Genomic DNA, 17,180 nt, shown 5'->3' with positions numbered 1-17,180 from the left:
TTTTGGTCTTTCTCGTTCCCTCGTTCAATTCTGCACTCGTCCTTTTTGGTCTTTCTCGTTCCCTCATTCTTTTTTGCACTCGTCCTTTTCTGTCTTTCTCGTTCCGTCGTTCTTGTTTGCACTCGTCCTTTTTACTCTTTCTCGTTCCCTCATTCTTTTTTGCACTCGTCCTTTTTGGTCTTTCTCGTTCCCTTCTTCTTTCTCGTTCCCTCGTTCTTTTTGCACTCCTCCTTTTTTCTCTTTCTCGTTCCCTCGTTCCATTCTGCACTCATCCTTTTTTCTCTTTCTCGTTCCCTCGTTCCATTCTGCACTCGTCCTTTTTTCTCTTTCTCGTTCCCTCGTTCTTTCTGCACTCCTCCTTTTTTCTCTTTCTCATTCTTTCGTTCCATTCTTCACTCGTCCTTTTTTCTCTTTCTCGTTCCCTCATTCTTTTTTGCACTCCTCCTTTTTGGTCTTTCTCGTTCCCTCGTTCTTTTTTGCACTCATCCTTTTTTGTCTTTCTCGTTCCCTCGTTCTTTTTGCACTCGTCCTTTTTACTCTTTCTCGTTCCCTCGTTCCATTCTGCACTCGTCCTTTTTTCTCTTTCTCGTTCCCTCATTCTTTTTTGCACTCCTCCTATTTTGCTCTTTCTCGTTCCCTCGTTCTTTTTGCACTCCTCCTTTTTGGTCTTTCTCGTTCCCTCGTTCTTTTTGCACTCCTCCTTTTTTCTCTTTCCCGTTCCCTCGTTCCATTCTGCACTCATCCTTTTTTCTCTTTCTCGTTCCCTCGTTCTTTTTTGCACTCGTCCGTTTTTGTCTTTCTCGTTCCCTCATTCTTTTTTGCACTCCTCCTTTTTTGCTCTTTCTCGTTCCCTCGTTCTTTTTGCACTCCTCCTTTTTGGTCTTTCTCGTTCCCTCGTTCTTTTTGCACTCCTCCTTTTTTCTCTTTCCCGTTCCCTCGTTCCATTCTGCACTCATCCTCCATTCTGCACTCATCCTTTTTTCTCTTTCTCGTTCCCTCGTTCTTTTTGCACTCGTCCGTTTTTGTCTTTCTGCACTCCTCCTTTTTTGTCTTTCTCATTCCCTCGTTCCATTCTGCACTCCTCCTTTTTTCTCTTTCTTGTTCCCTCGTTCCATTCTGCACTCATCCTTTTTTCTCTTTCTCGTTCCCTCATTCTTTTTTGCACTCGTTCTTTTTTGCCTTTCTCGTTCCCTCATTCTTTTTGCACTCATCCCTTTTTCTCTTTCTCGTTCCCTCGTTCCATTCTGCACTCGTCCATTTTTCTCTTTCTCGTTCCCTCGTTCTTTCTGCACTCCTCCTTTTTTCTCTTTCCCGTTCCCTCGTTCCTTCTGCACTCATCCTTTTTTCTTTTCTCGTTCCCTCGTTCCATTCTTCACTCGTCCTTTTTTCTCTTTCTCGTTCTCTCATTCTTTTTCGCACTCCTCCTTTTTGGTCTTTCTCGTTCCCTCGTTCTTTTTGCACTCGTCCTTTTTTCTCCTTCTCGTTCCCTCGTTCTTTTTTGCACTCCTCCTTTTTGGTCTTTCTCGTTCCCTCGTTCTTTTTGCACTCGTCCTTTTTGGTCTTTCTCGTTCCCTCATTCTTTTTTGCACTCCTCCTTTTTTGTCTTTCTCGTTCCCTCGTTCTTTTTGCACTCGTCCTTTTTACTCTTTCTCGTTCCCTCGTTCCATTCTGCACGCGCCCTTTTTTGTCTTTCTCGTTCCCTCGTTCTTTTTTTGCACTCGTCCGTTTTACTCTTTCTCGTTCCCTCGTTCCATTCTGCACTCGTCCTTTTTGGTCTTTCTCGTTCCCTCATTCTTTTTTGCACTCCTCCTTTTTTTCTCTTTCTCGTTCCCTCGTTCTTTTTGCACTCATCCTTTTTTCTCTTTCTCGTTCTCTCATTCTTTTTTGCACTCCTCCTTTTTGGTCTTTCTCATTCCCTCGTTCTTTTTGCACTCGTCCTTTTTTCTCTTTCCCGTTCCCTCGTTCTTTTGCACTCCTCCTTTTTGGTCTTTCTCATTCCCTCGTTCTTTTTGCACTCATCCTTTTTTCTCTTTCCCGTTCCCTCGTTCTTTTTGCACTCCTCCTTTTTGGTCTTTCTCATTCCCTCGTTCTTTTTGCTCTCGTCCTTTTTTGTCTTTCCCGTTCCCTCGTTCCATTCTGCACTCATCCTTTTTTCTGTTTCTCGTTCCCTCGTTCCATTCTGCACTCGTCCATTTTTCTCTTTCTCGTTCCCTCGTTCTTTCTGCACTCCTCCTTTTTGGTCTTTCTCGTTCCCTCGTTCCATTCTGCACTCGTCCTTTTTGGTCTTTCTCGTTCCCTCATTCTTTTTTGCACTCCTCCTTTTCTGTCTTTCTCGTTCCCTCGTTCTTTTTGCACTCGTCCTTTTTTCTCCTTCTCGTTCCCTCGTTCTTTTTTGCACTCCTCCTTTTTGGTCTTTCTCGTTCCCTCGTTCTTTTTTGCACTCCTCCTTTTTTGTCTTTCTCGTTCCCTCGTTCCATTTGCACTCGTCCATTTTTCTCTTTCTCGTTCCCTCGTTCTTTCTGCACTCCTCCTTTTTTCTCTTTCTCGTTCCCTCGTTCTTTTTGCACTCCTCCTTTTTGGTCTTCCTCGTTCCCTCGTTTTTTTTGCACTCGTCCTTTTTTCTCTTTCTCGTTCCCTCGTTACATTCTGCACTCGTCCTTTTTTCTCTTTCTCGTTCCCTCATTCTTTTTCGCACTCCTCCTTTTTGGTCTTTCTCGTTCCCTCGTTCCATTCTGCACTCATCCTTTTTTCTCTTTCTCGTTCCCTCGTTCTTTTTTGCACTCGTCCTTTTTTGTCTTTCTCGTTCCCTCGTTCTTTTTGCACTCATCCTTTTTTCTCTTTCTCGTTCCCTCGTTCCATTCTGCACTCGTCCTTTTTTCTCTTTCTCGTTCCCTCCTTCTTTTTTGCACTCCTCCTTTTTGGTCTTTCTCGTTCCCTCGTTCTTTTTTGCACTCGTCCGTTTTTCTCTTTCTCGTTCCCTCATTCTTTTTTGCACTCGTCCTTTTTTGTCTTTCTCGTTCCCTCATTCTTTTTGCACTCATCCTTTTTCTCTTTCTCGTTCCCTCGTTCCTTCTGCACTCCTCCTTTTTTCTCTTTCTCATTCCCTCGTTCTTTCTGCACTCCTCCTTTTTTCTGTTTCTCGTTCCCTCGTTCCATTCTGCACTCGTCCATTTTTCTCTTTCTCGTTCCCTCGTTCTTTCTGCACTCCTCCTTTTTTCTCTTTCTCGTTCCCTCGTTCCATTCTGCACTCGTCCTTTTTTCTCTTTCTCGTTCCCTCATTCTTTTTTGCACTCCTCCTTTTTGGTCTTTCTCGTTCATCCTTTTTTCTCTTTCTCGTTCCCTCGTTCTTTTTTGCACTCCTCCTTTTTTTCTCTTTCTCGTTCCCTCGTTCTTTTTGCACTCATCCTTTTTTCTCTTTCCCGTTCCCTCGTTCTATTCTTGCACTCCTCCTTTTTGGTCTTTTTCGTTTCCTCGTTCTTTTTGCACTCGTCCCTTTTTCTCTTGTTCCCTTGTTCCATCCTGCACTCGTCCTTTTTACTCTTTCTCGTTCCCTCGTTCCATTCTGCACTCATCCTTTTTTCTCTTTCTCGTTCCCTCATTCTTTTTTGCACTCGTCCTTTTTTGTCTTACTCGTTCCCTCGTTCTTTTTGCACTCGTCCTTTTTTCTCTTTCTCGTTCCCTCATTCTTTTTTGCACTCCTCCTTTTTGGTCTTTCTCGTTCCCTCGTTCTTTTTGCACTCCTCCTTTTTTCTCTTTCTCGTTCCCTCGTTCTTTTTGCACTCCTCCTTTTTGGTCTTTCTCATTCCCTCGTTCTTTTTGCACTCCTCCTTTTTGGTCTTTCTCGTTCCTTCGTTCCATACTGCACGCGTCCTTTTTTCTCTTTCTCGTTCCCTCATTCTTTTTTGCACTCCTCCTTTTTTGTCTTTCTCGTTCCCTCATTCTTTTTGCTCTCCTCCTTTTTTCTCTTTCTCGTTCCCTCGTTCTTTTTTGCACTCATCCTTTTTTGTTTTTCTGATTCCCTTGTTCCTTTTGCTCTCCTCCTTTTTAGTCTTTCTCGTTCCCTCGTTCTTTTTGCACTCCTCCATTTTTCTCTTTCTTGTTCCCTCGTTCTTTTTTGCACTCCTCCTTTTTGGTCTTTCTTGTTCCCTCGTTCTTTTTGCACTCGTCCTTTTTTCGCTTTCTCGTTTCCTCATTCTTTTTTGCACTTCTCTTTTTGTTCTTTCTCGTTCCCTCGTTCTTTTGTGCACTCGTCCTTTTTGTTCTTTCTCGTTCCCTCGTTCTTTTTTCTCTTTCTCGTTCCCTCGTTCTTTTTGCACTTTTCTTTTTGTTCTTTCACGTTCTCTCGTTATTTATTTAATATGACTAATTATTTTGAAAGTAAAATATTTCTATGGTTAATATTTTAATGCACTAAATCATTGAATAAAATAAAAAACGTACGTACCAGCAAACAAAGAAATCACAACTAAGTAAAAATTTAGAAGATAAAAAAACATGTGAAGTATCCAATACTGCGTTGCCCAAGGACTGCAAATATAATTTTCCTGAAGTCATCAGTAGGTATAAGGTTAGGTCTTATACTAGCTGTGGAAAACTGCTAAGACCAGAACTCAAGAAATGTCATATGTGGTCCCCAAAGATCATATATGAATCTCATTGTGCAATGAATTTAAAAATAATTGGGAATGTAAGGCCAAACACAACTACTGAAAAATAAATAGATTCTACTGTATGAATACTGACATCCATATTTTTGCATATTTTTTCATTATACTATCATTTTATTTCACAGTATTTATGGAGAACTGAGGACCATTGTTAGATCCATCCTGGTCTGCTTCAAGCAACTTTTCTTATGCCAAGTTCAGCAAAATTGCATCTTACTGAAGCAAGTTCCAGGTGTCAGCTGACATGATGATCTCAGCTGTTCATTGACTTTTTTGGCAATATCATTTTCAGACATGTAACATAGTTGTCTTCTATCCCTTTCATTTGTTTATTTGCTTTTGTGGCCATGGCCATGATAATTTTCTGACCCAAGAACCCAGTAGAATCAGCTGCATCTCCAATCCATTTCCATCTGAATAGACCTTTCTGAAAAATAACACTAAATAAAACTTCTTGTAAAACCTTAGTGATTCTTTGGCAAAGAGATTAATGAAAATTGCAATTAAGAAGTCTCTGAGCAATATTTTGCTGGAGGTAAAAGTGACCACCAAAGGGCCTTTACTGAAAGGCAGGACAAACTTCTGTCAACACTAGTAATGGGCATTTTGTGTCTTTGCAAAAATTAACCTATGATCAGTACAGTCGCCAAAGGATGAGATAATTAAGACAAAATAATTTATCACACAGAAAAGATCCTAAAAATAAAGCCATGATCTTTCCAAAGGACAGGACTAGGTCCAAGTCAACATCCAAAAGACAAATAAAAATAATTTCATCTATGTTCAGAAGATTTCCACAGGACCTATTAATCACTCAAATAATACCTAAGTCCTCAAAACAAACATTGTGTAAACTTTCTTCAGACCTTTTGAACAGGAATGAACTATTCTTGAAATACAGATGCTGTTACTTGGGATCTGTTTACACTGAACAATTTAAGCTTTCAGGACCTTGATAAATTTTAATTTAATATTGGAGGTAATATATTTTGGAAAATTATGTACATCCAAAATTGTGGCAGAGCCAGCCTAAGTCTGAAGGTAATAGAAGGTAATTCACAAAAATAAAAAACACCAAGAAAACAATTTCCCCCCATAATAAAACTGCCAGACAAGTTTAGGGACTACAGAAAGGTAACCCTGGCAAAACAAGGTTACCCAATGACATAAAACGTAATATTTCTATTATAAAACATGTTTTTTTCAATTGAGTAATTCCAGTCGGAAAATCTATTTTTTGAAAAATAAAAACAAGTTCTGTGAAAGACTTACAACTTATAAAAATACATTCCAAACTATTTGATTAGACAGGCATAGAAGACTGTAAAAGAAAGAATGTAAAAGAAACATTAATTTTCTGGCACTTATGGCTTTATCTTCTTCCTTTTTATGTGAATTATAGTTTGTTTAATATTTAATATTGATCTTTATATTACCTAGATAGAAGTGGACTTTCTGCATTCAGAATGTCAGTCAAATCTCAACTAATGGCAGTGTTGAAGTTTATTAAAACTCCTGTGGTACACTTAGATGTTAGCATCACTGTTAACATTTTAAAAGACTAAATAAAAAGTATTTTAGTTTCAAACAACAGATATATATAGAAAAAGGTTGAATCTTATCTCTCTTCTATAGATTAACAATCTAATTGCTGCCTACCATTTCATTGTCCCTTTCCATCAGACATACCACGAGTGTTTTCAATGCATCCCAGATGAAGCTAAGCCATCTGATGGCTTTTACCATGCAGAGTATCTGCCTCCAGCCACATCCAAGGCTTGTTGAAACAGAGACAGTCTGTAGTAGGTTTTCTAGCTGCACATAGCCTGTTCCAGAAGCTGCCACTTAATAGTACTTGAAATTCCAGTCTTCAACTCAGAAATCATTTATTGCAAAGTCTACATACACTGAAGTGCTTGGAAAATTAGGTGTTTCTTTTGTCTTCATCCTCTGCAGAATACCAGTATTAATAGTCAGGTTTGTGACTTCCATGTGTACATATACTCCTGCAGCCCTGGTAGAGCGAGGCAGGAAGGTCTCTTCTGAAAAAGTTTTTCAAATTATTTTTCCTCCCAAGTTTTAGTATGATTAAAAAGAAATTTTGTTAAGTGGATTTATGCTGGTGTAAAATCAAAGGCAGGGTGGATTAGCTGACCTTTCCTCTCTTCCAAACTAGCAAAAGATTGAAAAATGGACAAGGTTGAAAAGGGAATTGAAACTTTAGGAGAAAGGTCTTTGAGAAGTACTGAAACAGTTTCCAAAGGTTTCCCCACACTCTCCTTCCCAACACTCCCTGATTCAGTCACTCACAGTAAAGTGGGAAAAAGTCAACACTGCAAAACAAGGGAGCAAATTATAGAGTTAAACTGGAGAAGGAACTCTCCTCTCCTTTGATACACCAAAAGCAGATTGCCTTCCTCAAAACATGATGGCATCTTACATTTTACTATGCCTTTACACCATCCATGTCTTATTTTGCAGCTGAGATATACATACTTTATTTAGAAGATACAGCAAAGCCAAGAACAGAGTTAAGACAGGACAACTATGAACACAAATTTTCCTCTCAGGAAAAGAAGAAAAAAAGTGTTGTCAGGGGTGAAAAGACTTGGCATGAAAGCTAAAATCCTTTCCCTAGTACGTGAAAGATACACACTGCAGACCATAGACTGGAAAAGTATTCCATGATAAAAAAAAAAGATCCTTCTCTGTTGCTTTACCAGTTACACAGATGTAGGAATCAGCAGGGGTATAATAACCTCCTTGGCTTTATTTTAACAGTTTATGCTATGATGAAAGTCTTACTGCACAAGAGCATTTAATGTGGAACCATTAGAGTCAGTGTCCATTTTCAGAGGTTAACAGAGCTCTTTTTTGTAAAATAAGTTTTAAAAAAAGAAAAGCAAAAATGTGAAATGTTCCCAGAACGAGAATTTGTCTGCCAAGATCCACACTGACTTACTTATTATGGACAAGTTACAACTCCTTTAAAATGTTTATTTAATGGAAATATAAATGTCAATATAATTTAAAGAGAGTTAGTGCCATAAATAGAGAATTGAAAGGTTTAATTGTCCTTTCCAGGTGTTCTCTTCAGAATTGCTTTCCTTGGCAACGCTTTCTTGTAGTTTCCCATAATGTTGATTAGCACCTTGGTCTGGGCTTTTGGGTAAGAGAGCCTCTCATCACCCTCAAGTTTTTTACAATTTGAGGATCATTGTCCTTCGCTTGGCCAAAAGCATATTTTATTCTGAGGAAAAGCAGAGTGTTAGCAGAAGTTTTTCTCACAGTGTGATAGACCAGCTAAGGCTGGAGGGGACCTCTGGACATAGTCCAGTCCAAACTTGCTCAGAGCAGGGGCTGCTGCAGCAGTTGCCCAGGACCATATCTGGACTTCTGAACATCTTCAAGGGTAGAGATTTCACAAGCTGTGTGGGCAACCTGCTTCAGTGCTCAATAACTCTCACTGTAAAGTATCTTTTTCTTATGTTTAAATGGCATTTCTTGCATTTTGGTTTGTGCTCTGTTCACCTTTTAGTCCAGCCTGTAATAATGAAGGCTCTCAATTCCACAGAATGGAGTGTTGCATGAGAACATTTGCAGAGGGAGAAGTATTGAAGGCCTGATCACCCAACAAAACAGAACGCTCATCCTGCTGCTACATATAATCATTCATGCGTCATGTAAGGTACAAGAAATTTTGTTAAAGAAAACAGTATCAAAGATTTTCCTTTTTTTTTTTTCTGTCAATACCTAACAAATTGCCTCTACCTTTACCCCATTTTGGAATGTAAATGCAATAGGGACACTTAGCTGGAATACAGTCTGCAAGGACATGGCTGCGTGTTTGCAAGCAGGGCAGTCTGCAACATGGAACTCAGCAGTGCCAAATAACATGGTGAACATAAATACCACTTGTCATCACTAATGATACAAGTAGTAAAATGCATATTTCATTGATGAGTTGAGGCTTAGAAGTTAATCACAGAGACACAGTTGTTTTTATTATTACTATTTTAAAACCCTTCCTGGACCTTCAGTAAGGATGATACTACATATTTCTGTTTTATGAAGAAACTACTACAGTCAAGAGGAAATCTTATCCCGGGTTTTGTACTTAGTATTTGACAACATATATAAAATCACAGCTGGATAGATGAAACCTCCTTATTTAATGATTACATATCTAAAAGATTTCTTTTATATATTGGCTCAGTTAACATTCAGCAAACACTGCACTCATGGTACCCATACCTATATGCTACTTTTTGACAAAAGAATATTAATAAGTAGTTATTGTATTCTAATATTAGGTAGGTGTATCTACTCTAAGGACTCTTTTGTAAGATACAGATTTATTGGTGGTCAGGCACAAATTTTTATGAGCGGCAGCCGTTTTCGAAAAATCAAGCTCTCAACTTTGTACCTAATATGTGCAGTTTTAAGATTAGGCTTTAGATCCCCCTCCCTTGATACATTTAACTCCTTTCAGCATCACAGCTAGTCCATATCACTTCCTTATCCTGAAATTGCTCACTCGATGTTCATGTCTTTGTAATGCTGAAAGGAGAAAATAGACCGAAGGACTGATAGACAATTTCATTTACTCTCCAATGCTACCATCAGTTAAAACAAAAACCCTAACATATTTTTTACCTAAAGGTCTTTAATTTACATGACTGATAACTAGGACATGATATTATAGAACAGGTGTGATTTTTCAGGAAGGATTTTATTTAGATATGAAATAGAGAAGTGTAACCATTTTAACTGCTTTTTGTACCTACAATCAGTTTCTGGAGTTCACAGAAATGCGTCACATGGTACAGAAGAAGACAGAACCCTACAAAATCAAGAGCCATGGAAATTATCTCTTTTGCTTTGCTTTGAGACCAATTAGATTCTACATAAAAGATATTATATTAATGTGATTCATTGAAATAGTCAGTCCTCTAAATTTATGCTCCGTGGATTTGACCATATGTACATCACAGGGCAAAGCAACCTCCCAATCCTGCCCACTAAGAAATAGCAAAGTCCTGTCAAGCATCTTTGTGAAACAACAGCTTCAAACCCTTACAGCTTAAATGAAAAGATAAACAGACTTTCCTTTTCCCCCCACCTCCCCTCTCTTTCTCTCATCAGTTATACGTTTTTTTCCTAACAAGAAATGAATTATATAATTAGAACAAATTCCATTTGTATACGTAAAATATAAACATGAAATTAATACTGCAACATGTCACGGTAATGTTTTATTCCCCTAGGAAATATGTATACATACACCAACATAAACAGAGAAAGATTTAAAGTATTAGTATTAGTAACAACAACAACAACAACAACAACAACAATAATAATAATAATAATAATAATAATAATAATAATAATAATAATAATAATAATAATAATAATAATAATAATAATAATATCCCAAACCACTTAGAAAGAATAATGTGAAATTCTGGTTAGGATGAAGTTAATGGGTATTTAGTCACTGACTTGTTTGGAGTTGTTCTTGGAGTTTCTACATTCAATCTGGTTGAACACAGGTGAAAATAAATCGTTTCATTTGTTTAACCCTTGAAATCCAGTATTTTCCCACTAGGAGAATGAATGACCAAACTGGATATCAACACCAGTTTATGGTATCTGTGCTCCCATTTTCTGGAGAGTCTTCCAGATTCAGAAAAAATTAATTTTGTTTTCATATGATCATTTTGTTTGGGGAGGGAAGATTAGACTCCTTCTCCTCAAGGAAGTATCATTTTCTTAAACTTTCATTTATCACCTGCTGTTCCTACTAAGCCAGTGTTCAGTATTGCACAAGCACAATAAAGGAGGCATTGAGCAATCTGAATTAACGTAACCTTTTTTTTTTTGGCATTTTCTCAAAAACATGACAAAACTAGTGGGATTGAAAAGTTATTTGTTACTCAATTATCCAAGCTTGTTCCTCAGACCTGCTTAAGTCTGTGTTTTCTTGGTAAGTGCATAGGAGTTTGTCTTTGGCTTCCATGCAACACTGCTCAGATCCAGTGTAGTCCTAGAACTCTATAGAAGGCATAGATGGCAGCTAAGCAGAAAAATACGAATACATTGGAAATTAAGTTCTTTACTTAGTTTTTAGGTCATTACAAATCAATTTGGTTTAGTTTCTCTGTGTGTTACTGGACACCACTCAGCAATACACCGTTTAAATAAACAAAAGTATAAATTGAATATTTTCCTTTTGTAAATTGCACCATAATTTCTCCTAGTAAATTAACTAGGTCTGAGTGGAAAGTGAATAAGTATTTTGAGGTAAATCCCCTTCCTGCAATTACATTTCAGTGCTTGAAAATTCAGCAACTGGCTGAATTTGGTTTTTACCCAAAACGTATCATTTGTCAGAGGTGTTGGACAGACAGAGAGACTTCCATTTACCTGTACACCAGTAGCTATTCACACAACAAGCAACACAGAAAACTTCCTAACCCTGCACTACCGATGGGTAAGGTGTCCAACAGTAAGCTGGGCTTCAGTTTCCAGCCTTGCTGAACCTTTTAGCCTTCTTGAGGAGATATCACTAAGCCACATTGGTAAAGAGCACTGCCTGTGGATGTGTCAAAAGAGCACTGATCTAGAATCACTAGGCAAGTCTTTTCGTAGATAAATGATATTCTTATGCATCACACCCTTAGCACTAACTTTAAGGCAATTTTTCTTTTCTTCCTTATTGACCTCAGACATCCAGATGAGAAGTGGTTATAATTCTCACAGGTGGTTTAAGATACGAAGAGAACAGTTTGAGGTCCTTAAACCTTAGAGGAAGTGAAAGATATTCCACCAAGCAAGGCAGAGAAAGACAAATGCCTACTGTTTTTTTCTTATGTGAGGAATTACAAAAGCACTGGCCTTGTGTTCAACTAGATGCCAGCTCCAAAGTATCCAATACACCACTAATCTAAGCAAAATGAAACAAGCCTCTTCATCTACTCACATTTCTCCTTTGCAAGTATTTTTCTACAAAACTATGCTCATCATGCGGATTCATCACACCTTGCATCCTCAGGAGTTCCTAGAATTTGTCCCTGTCTTATCTTTTCAGTGACACTGAGAAGAGCTGTCCCCTAAAGCTCCAGCCTTTCCCTCTGGATGTGTTTTCCCCAGCTATGGTCTGGAGATGGGCTTTTTTCTCTTTTCAGCAGTGCCTAGGTCCCTAGGTACCTCCAGCCTACATGCAAGGAGCAGTTCCTAAACATTTGGCATAAAATGAGTCATTGAAAACCCTGCCTTTTCAGAATATGCTTCAACCCAAGAAATTGAAAAATGGAAGAGAAATGCCACAGCTTCAGCTTTCTGCCGCCGTGATAGTGAAGCTCATTTACACCACTAATAATCTGATTGGACTGAAGGTATGAATCTCATTGAAATGCAATGAAGGCTGCTAAATGTGCAAAATCTACGTAACATTAGGGCTTAATGTAGTAAAGTCTGTTTTACAGGTGAAGTAAACTTTACAAGAGAGAAGGTTGGCTTAACCCTGAACACGTTGCACACCAAGAAATGTGAAACAGTTCATTCTCAGTGGTAGCTCAGTCCCCCGAGCTGGCTGTGTGCAGCCACCAAGTGTCCCCAAGCCTTGTCCCAGCGCAGCCGGCGCCGCTCGCCGCCCGCAGCCCGCTCCGAGCCGGCCTCCCGCCCCAGGCGCTGCCGGAGCGCCGGGACCGCGCCCGCACCCGCGGGGCCGCGGGCGGGAGGGGCCGGGGCCCCGAGCCCGCCTTGCCGAGGGGCGGTGGGGCCGCTCCCGGGCGGCTCCGCCGGCCGCCGCCGCGCCGGCTTTCCTCGGCTTTCTGCAGCACCTCCCTCGCCTGCCTCCGCCCCCCTCCAGTGGCTGTCCCAGCTGCCGGGGCCGCCGGCGCGCCTGCTGTGCCCAGTGCTGAGCGAGCGGCGCGGCGGGGCGGGACAGACGGGACAGCACTGACGGGACGGGACGGCCGCCCGGCGCCAGGTGAGCGGCTGCGGGCTCGCGGGAGCAGAGGCGGCCGGAGCAGGGAGCTCCCGAGAGCGGGAGGGACTGGCAGCGCGGCGGCTGCGGGAGCGGGAGTCGCCCTGAGCCGGGTCCAGGCGAGCGACTGTGCGGGGCCGGGCGGCAGAGGTGCGCGGCTCCCTCGGGATGGGCTTTCCCGCCGACTCTTGTGGAGAGACGAGCGAGGTTAGGGCGGGGAGGTCCCGCGGGGACGGCGGAGGAGCGTAGGTCGGGGAATTCCGACCTCCGCGGGCAAGTTCCGCGGCTCCCGCTTAGTCACGGATCCTCCCCTGGGGCGGCAGCGCGGGTCTCGCCCGGCCGGGCAGCGCGGCCCGGGGGCTGAGAGGAGGTCACCCGGAGGGGTACTGCGGGTCTCGCCCGGCCGGGCAGCGCGGCCCGGGGGGCTGAGGGGAGTCCCCTGGAGCGGCACTGCGGGTCTCGCCCGGCCGGCCAGCGCGGCCCGGGGGGCTGAGGGGAGTCCCCTGGAGCGGCACTGCGGGTCTCGCCCGGCCGGCCAGCGCGGCCCGGGGGCTGAGGAGAGTCCCCTGGAGCGGCACTGCGGGTCTCTCCGGGCCGGCCAGCACGGCCCGGGGGGCTGAGGGGAGTCCCCTGGAGCGGCAGCGCGGGTCCCGCCCGGCCGGCCGGCGCGGCCCGGGGGCTGAGGGGAGTCCCCTGGAGCGGCAGCGCGGGTCTCTCCGGGCCGGCCGGCGCGGCCCGGGGGCTGAGGGGAGTCCCGCGGGCGGGGCCGGGCCCGTTGGGACTCGCGCCGGGCCGGTGCGGGCCGAGGCCGCGTGAGGGGCTCCGTCCTGAGCGGCGCCGCGCTGCTCGCCAGGTACAGCTCTCGGTGCTGCTGATGGGAAGCTCTCCTTCACCTTTCCAGCATTATTTTAAGTGCTTAATCCGTCAACGGCGAGAAGCGTTTAGTAAAATGTTTAAATTGGCGTAAAAAGTGCTTGATTTTGGTAGAGGCGTTGGTGGGGTTTGACTGTGGTTTGGACGAAGAGACAGGGTAGTGTCCCGGTGCAGCAGTGTTGCTAGACCGGGTCGGGGTTAGCTCGCACATGCGTTTTCCGTGGGAACCTGTGCAGAGAATATATTCAGCTTCAAAGTTTTCCCTGCTTCTTTCGCATACATTCTTCAATGAAACCTGTATCCTTGAAAGTTATGTCTTCAGAGACCCTTTTGGGCACAATAATTATTTTGAGCAAGAGGTTTGTCTGGAGTTTTTTTTTTGTCACATTCACTGGCTAAGTGTACTGGAAGCATCCTTTCTTGACTGAATTTATTTTTGCTTTGGAAATATTTAGATTTTGTCATTCATGGATAGTATTTGTAACAGCACTGAACTCTGCTGCTTTTACTGTGCTATTTTCTTGCATTGATTTATATGGAAATGGGGAATAGATGTTTATAAACTAGTTCAATGTGTGCTTATACAGCAAATTAAATGTGTTATTGTATACGCCTGGGCTGGTTTTGACTTACATGAAATCACAGAATTGGTAAGATTGGGAGGAACCACGGTGGGTCATCTGGGCCAGCCTCCCTGCTCAAATCAGAGTAATGCTGAAGGTGTGTCGGAATGGGCTTCAACATGAGCCAAAATAGAGCTTATAACCTCCCATCTAAGACATATCAATCCCAAAACAAATTAGTTGTGTCTTCAGTCCTGTCACTTGTACTGAAAAAGCAAATCTGGCATTGTGTGTGTCTACTCAGAACATGTTGTTCTCTTTTACTTGCATGCAGTGTACATCATCACTAGAAGAGAACTGCATAAGCTGATATTCCTGTTCTTAAGCTTTCCACCTTAAGGGTATTCCCAAGTGGAACGCAGACTGCTGTAACTGTTTCCATGGGGGAAACAAGCAAAATTTGTTCCTCTGCTAGGTGACCAGTGGTATGTTTGTTGAATTAAACTAAAGAACAAAACCCATGTCTTTGCTTAGGAGGATCTCCAAGTACTTGTCTTCACTGAGGAAGCACACTTAGAATTTAATGAAGACAAATCCCTGAAGCGGAGTGCTTTAGAGCATTCAAAGCAGAAGTGAAAGAAGATGCAGGAAAAATTGCACATAGATAAAATTTGCTCAGATACAAACTGGGGCCACAAAATCTTCTACTTGCATTGTAAGATAATGTTATGTCATTTCTTCTATAGTACCAAGTGAACTAGTGTTATTGGTATCTTTATTAATATTACTTTAGTATCCTAAGGTAATTCTGTGGATCAAATGGAGTTTGTTAGCATGTTATTTTTTTCTTCAGCACCTTGCAAATTTAATGTTAAACTTCTGTTTCTAATACATCAACAAAAATTGGCTCAGGTTAGGGCCAGTTGGAGAGAGATGAAAGAACAAATTCCCTTTCTCAAGTTAATTACTCAGTTTATACAGTTTTTGTGCTGTGAATGCTTTTAGTCAGGTCTTCCACTAGTAACTGTAGAGTTCTGGAAGACTGAGAAAGTTTGGGAGTTCATGGGAGAATAACTCTTGTTAAATTTGGAAAGTTTTTAGTTCTTAATATGTAACATGATCACTAGCCTTGGCAAATGCAGTTTAGCTTTAAAACTGACCACTACACTTGAGTTTTACGTTTTCAGTGGAATATTAGATTAGATTATTTGAAGGCCAAAGTAAGGGTAGCTCATGCAAGTAATCTTGACTTCAACATAAGGATTAGCATGAATAAGTCATGTTATTTGGCCTGAAATGTTAGCTTTATGATAAATGGTAAGTCTACTAGTGGTTTTGTATATCTAGGTTCAGTTAAAAGCTTTGCTCTTTTCCAGATGCAAGAATTTAGAGAATATTAATTTGTTGGTAGGTGCTACTCAGCTTGTGAACATGAATGGAGTTGATGGTTTTGTTTGTTAGACAGGTGCTTCATGATTATGAGGGTCTTACTCTTTCCAACCATAAATTCCTGGTGGAGTTATAGTTTAGAAAGGCTCTATAATCACCCTATGAAAAGGATAGGCTTGTATAACTATATGGTAATTAATAGAACTCAATTACTTGGGAGTCTTGCATTCTTTTTGTGACAAAATACCTTTGAATTTCGTTGTTTTTCAGGGTGGACAAAGGGTCTTTTGTAGCTGACATTAAATCAAAGGAAAAAAAATCCATCTCCAACTCCCCTGCATAGGTTACATGGATTTGTCTTCAGCTGTGAACTGAATATTTTGTATGCTACAGGTATTCAGCCTGTGAGTGCTACCTATATCAGATTCAGGACAGTTTTATTGCAGGTGTTATGCAGTGGAACTGATACAAGATTTTAGAAGTGTGTCTGGCAGTTCAAGTCCCATAGTCTGTTTTCTGCCTTTCTTTTATTGATGACTTTTGAAGCACAGAAATATAGATACTGTTTGACACAACAGATGCTTTTCAGATAGGGCCTTATAAATATGAGATTTTGTTGTTCTGCTCTAGGTCCTCTTCTGCTGGCTGCTTAGATGTGGAGCTCTTAACAGTTCATGGAAAAAGTATAGTTAGTAACATGTTTAGCTTATTTTTGTTTATCTTAAAAGAAAACTATAGAATGTCAGTTATACTAGATGAGACAGTAGATAAAAAAGAAATACTTTATAAGTTCTTCAGTCTACTTAAAATACGTTTTCAATCTGTAGAATTTATAGAAAATTACTGGACTTTATTGTAGTATTTCTGTTTGCTAAATATGCATGAGTACCTCAAGTGATGCCCTAGTTACCAAAAAAGAACAATCCCTCACAAATCATTTTCTCATTTATGGTGTTCCTTAAAGGAATCATTGAGGAGTTAAGGTCTGTGATATCTATCAGAAGGTTTGCCAGAAGTTGTCATATTTGACAAGATGTTACACTTTTAGAAATGGTAGAATTAGAAAAACAAGGAGTAATGTGATCATGATAATTGTGGCAATGTTATTGTGCACACATAACAAAACTCATCATCTTTTACTGATGCTTTTAGTGGTCAAAATATTCTCTTAGTAAGTCCCTTTCTTCAGAGAAAAAAGGACTGTGCCTCTCTGCCTGGATTTATCAGACATTTGGGAATGCCTGATTGTGAATGCTGCTAAATTCCATATTTAAGTTCTAAGTTGGCAGCCAGACTTTGAATACCTTTGTTTCTTTTGCACCAAATTAATTATGGACATAAGCTGACTGAATGGGTTTCTGATGGGCTTCATGTTTTGAAGTGGCTTTGTTCCTCCATTACTTATTTGTAGCATAGTCCATGTGTTTATGTAAGTTGGGTTAAAAAAGCTTTCTTTCTTTCACCTTCATCTATGTTTCAGATAGTTGGCAGTGTGGTGATTGTGGTTTATTTCTGAGAAGGCTAATCACTTATTTTATAGAGGTGGTGATGGTGAAAAAAGCCATGTGGAGTGTAGTTGTACAAAGTAAATTTTTTGAGCTGATACATTTCTGGGAGTGCACACAGAAATGGTTTAAATTGAAATAAACTTTTCTGAAGGTCTCTCACCTATATGATGACTTTCAAGTGTTTACAAAT

The 17,180-nt window shown here is 41.1% G+C and overlaps 1 protein-coding gene across 2 annotated transcripts in view; it reads left to right on the top strand.

Moving 5' to 3' along the window:
* Positions 1–12,434: 12,434 nt before the first annotated feature.
* ADGRG2 (adhesion G protein-coupled receptor G2) overlaps positions 12,435–17,180 on the top strand; it is a 58,067-nt gene continuing 53,321 nt past the window's right edge. Inside the window, exon 1 of one of the 2 annotated variants that reach the window (XM_056496671.1) lies at positions 12,435–12,660. The gene's annotated coding sequence lies outside the window, so the exon portion shown is untranslated. The remainder of the gene's footprint in view (positions 12,661–17,180) is intronic. The other variant, XM_056496680.1, reaches the window with a different exon arrangement.

Source organism: Oenanthe melanoleuca, chromosome 1 (assembly GCF_029582105.1).
Source record: "Oenanthe melanoleuca isolate GR-GAL-2019-014 chromosome 1, OMel1.0, whole genome shotgun sequence".
NCBI lineage: Eukaryota > Metazoa > Chordata > Aves > Passeriformes > Muscicapidae > Oenanthe > Oenanthe melanoleuca.
This window is presented reverse-complemented; position numbering and strand designations above follow the sequence as displayed.